Raw genomic sequence first — 4,301 nt, forward strand, 5'->3', positions numbered from 1 at the left:
GCGACCCGGACGGGATTTGCACCACCGGATTATTTGTTTGGACGGTACTCCTGAAGTACCCTCCAAATCTGGTTACTCTAGCTCAACCCCTTCCTTGTACACAGACGCCAACAACAACAACAACACGCAGACACAAAGGCAAATGCATAGGCCCTCCCCCTATTTTTGGCCCGTCCCGTTTATTTTTTGTAAAAAAAATGACGGAGGGACGGGCATATAGTATGACTCGCTTCGCTCGCTGGGGGGCTTCGCCCCCCAGACCCCCCGTGCGTGCCTTCGGCCCGCTGAGTGCGGTCTGGTTAGCGATAGTAGGACCTAGCCGCCTGTTAATCGGGCGGTGTACGCCGCGGTCAACAATTCCAGAAGCTGTCTGGTACACAATGTTTCGTGACGAGTGAGTCAAAAGGGGGTGGCATTGAGTCAAAGCGTCGAAAGTCGGGCTCCCCTGGAGTCGTTGTCCTGGCCGCAGTCAGCAGCTGATGTGAAATGACTTTGCCGTCTTCAAAACAGCAGCGCCTGTCATCTAGCCTGAATCGCACTGCTCACCAATTACAGCGAGGAGCTGTGATGGCTAGTGGGGTGACGAACGCAGCAGCCCTTCATTCATCAGCAGTGACAAAGTACAAATGGCCATCGTTCCTGAAGAGAAGATTTCTATTGAAGAATTTTTTATCTTGACAAACGAATTAATGCGTACCTGTCAAGCCGTATAGCTATGTATAAAATCTATAAATGGACCCTGACTGTCATAAGCAGTGCCCTACAATCTAAAATTCTACCCCAAAAGTTTTCTGTTAAAAATGGGCTAGAAAGCAATAAAAGCGGGAATTCACCTTTGCCACCATGAAGACGGACTTTGTGTTTTAATTACGCTGTACTTAACCATTCCAAGATAAGGGAAGGTGGGGACCCATGTATCACTTTTTTTTGTTTTGAGTGTCAAAATTTTGGCTTTGGGCATAAATCAAATGTTTTGGGTCAGAAGCATGAGTTAATCTTCCTTCTACAAGGGCCAACTGAATTTGTTCATGTATCTCATCTGGTTTTGAATAGGAGCGCAATCTACTAAATTCATGTATTTGATACATCGGACCCCATACCTGGGGTCCCATGTATCACCCATGGGGACCCATGTATCACAGCTATTTTCTTCAAAAATAACTTTTAAAAAAGGACAAATTATGCAACATTTCCTTGCAGCATTAATTTCTACAATATGTTTACTCTACAATTCAAAGAGTGTACATGGTACGCTCTAACTGGAGCATGCCTGCAAGCACGCTCTAACTAGCGCATGCCTGCCAAGCATGCACTAACTAGTGCATACATTCCATGTACACGATAACTGAAGCGTACATTTACTGCATAAGGGATAGGGAGTTTTCTGCATCAGGAAGCGTGTACATGGCATGTATGCACTAGTTAGTGCATGCTTGGCAGGCATGCGCTAGCTAGAGCGTGCTTGCAGGCATGCTCCAGTTAAAGCATACTATGTACACTCTTTGATTTGTAGAGTATAAGTTTGACCGAGTTTGACCATTCCTAAGGTAAGTTGAGGTCAAAGAGAGAAGGTGAAGATTCATGTATCACAAGTGGGGACCCATGTTCCACAGGTGGGGACCCATGTATCACTCTACTTTTGGTATTTGTTCAATGGCAAAATGTAACTAAGCTGTAACACCTATCGCCTGTCACTCTATTATAAAATTGCAATGATTACAGCACAGGCATTAAAACATGAAAATTTCCGTGTTTAACTGCCCCCCAACATGAAATTTGAGTGATACATGGGACCCCAAAAAATGTGATACATAGGTCCCCACTTGTCGGAGCATTGGACAATGTGGTGTACTGCCAGAACCTATGCTCGGATGTTGCTGTTCGGCACTGCTAATTGTTGTCAAAGCCCTTCCGCACACTCCCACGTCAAAAAATTGCGACAATGTTCCATAGCAGGAAGCTGATGAAAGATATTTGAAGAAATTTTTTTTTTTACTTTCCCTTAGTTTTGGGGACCAAAATTTTTACTTAGTCACGCCGCCATGCTTGTTGGAGATGCAAGGTCACATCCTTCCATAAAATGAAGCTCTCTAGATGGTGTTTCGATTCCGCCCACGTGACTCTCCCCGCGGGCGAAACAAAAATTTAAAATACCCCGTGATACATGGGACCCCGTTACATGGGTCCCCCCCTTTCCCCTAGTTTGTTTTATTAAAAGTTGGACCCCCGGGAAAAGTGGGGCAACCTCAAGGGGATTAAGTTATCAGGGCCGGTTCTCTAACAAAAAAGTTGTAAAATGGGAGATTTTTGCTGCCCTTTGAGGGGGCCGTAAAAAACGAAAAACCGGGGCCTTGTGAAAAGGGGATCATAGTGTATTTGTCTCGAACATCAGTGAGCGCCCCCAAAAAAGGGCATCTTGGGGAAAGCAAATCTTGACAACCTTTGCGCCTAGAGACAGAAAAAATCGCCCCAGAAATATTCCTTTTTAAAAAAGTAGAGTCATATAGAATTTTTCTGACCGCTCGGGAAAAGCAGTCTTGTAAAAATTAAAATGCCCCTGCCAAGTAGGCAAACCCGTGACAGCGGAAGGGAAGGAAAGTGGGTAAATTTAGAGAACTGATGGTTCTTTAGATGACGGTCGAAGAACCGAAACTATGTTTTAATAAAAAATTAAGTTATCATACCCAGCCGATAGAATCTCGCATGAGAAGGAAGAGCCCCCGCGAGGTAGGCAACCAGGGGGGGTCGCAATATCAAGAAACCCTTCGTCCTACAGAAAAAGTAAAAACAAAAATGTTCCTCGTAAAAAATAAGGGGGAGCGTACGCTTTGATGAGTATCTCGGAAGTCGTCTTGTACTCCAAACCAGCCACGGAAAGAAAAAGTAGCGAAAATTCTGCCGCTTTTAGGGAGGAAAAGGTCAAAGCTGGAGAACGGGGGGTCGCATCGAGACGGGACCAAGTTCAGCAGATAGAAAATTAAATTTGAGGGGTAGCGTACGCTTTGATGACCCCCCTGAGACGCATCCTTCTAGGTGAAAGTGCGATCGGCGAGTCGCGGGTGCCGGCCGGGGGGGGGCCCGGGATTTTCCCCACCCCCTCCTGCAGGCCTTATGGAAATGAGTTTTCCGCGTTTTGCAGGCAAAAGGTTGAGAAAAAAATAATTCTAAAATTTTTTGCTTCCCCAAATTTTTGAAATAACGAATCGTTTGACTCTAAACGAAGAAAATCGATCGGCCCTTTTTGCTGTGGTTAAAAGTTGTATGTCCTCAAACAGTCAGTCGTGGGGGGGGGGAGGCGATTCTCACGTTTCGGGGTAGTTTTGGCGTCTCTGATTTGCCGAAAGTGAGAAATATCCAATTAAGTTTTTCTGATTATTGGGGGCCTGGATGATACTAGAGTTTCGGCAATGGTATTTATAGTAAAGACCTTGTACTACTTCCCAAAAACATGAGCCATAAGGTATTCCCCTACGTTTTAGTGGGTGTTTTGATCCGGAAATTACGTTATCACGGAAGTTACAAAGTGTGAAAATCGCTTTTACGGCTGACTCGGGCTTGCTGTGGCTTAAAAGTCGTTCCAGGGTCAAATGATACTCTAAGCCCGACATTTTAAACGGAAAATTTTTCACCTAGTGCTGCTGCAACATTGGGGAAAGGGTGCACGGAAGTTACAGGTAATTGTTGATACACGCCATTTTATAATGCTCTAGCCCCTTTGAGACCGTGTACAGCATCTTAGATTTCCGCGACCCATGCAATTTTATCCCAGGGACCCACTTTTATGGCTTGTGTCATGGAAAGTTAAAAGTTTGGCTTGGGGAGAAGTCCAGAGCTGCCTTTTCGAAATTTGTGTAGTGAAATTGAATATACGGAGGACATTTTTCGTTTCAGCATAAGTACCTTGAAGGGGGTCTGGCGTATTTGGGCTTCGGTTGAAATTAGCTCCAGACATGCCAAGCTTCGAATCCCCATCGACAGTTGGCAGCATTTTCGAACCACACCGCCACACTGGGGGCGGAAAGTTCGAGTATGTTCTCTTTGGACAATCACGGAATTACATTTGGGGTATTCCAAACGCTACGTAGACCAATCCAACGACGTGAAATTTTCGAAATGTGTGCGTTTTGTGGGCAATGGCCCTCCCCAACATCAGAAACAAACCCCATGTCGATATCTGCGCTCGTTTGGGCCAGGAGTCAGAAGAAACGAAACTACCCCAAAAAGTGAGAATCGCTCGGGAGTATCTTTTTTGGATGCATCGTGCGTCCGTTCGTCCCTTCGTCCCTTCGTTCGTCCCAGGA

The sequence above is a fragment of the Thrips palmi genome, unplaced genomic scaffold (assembly GCF_012932325.1).
Source record: "Thrips palmi isolate BJ-2018 unplaced genomic scaffold, TpBJ-2018v1 HiC_scaffold_4, whole genome shotgun sequence".
Lineage (NCBI taxonomy): Eukaryota > Metazoa > Arthropoda > Insecta > Thysanoptera > Thripidae > Thrips > Thrips palmi.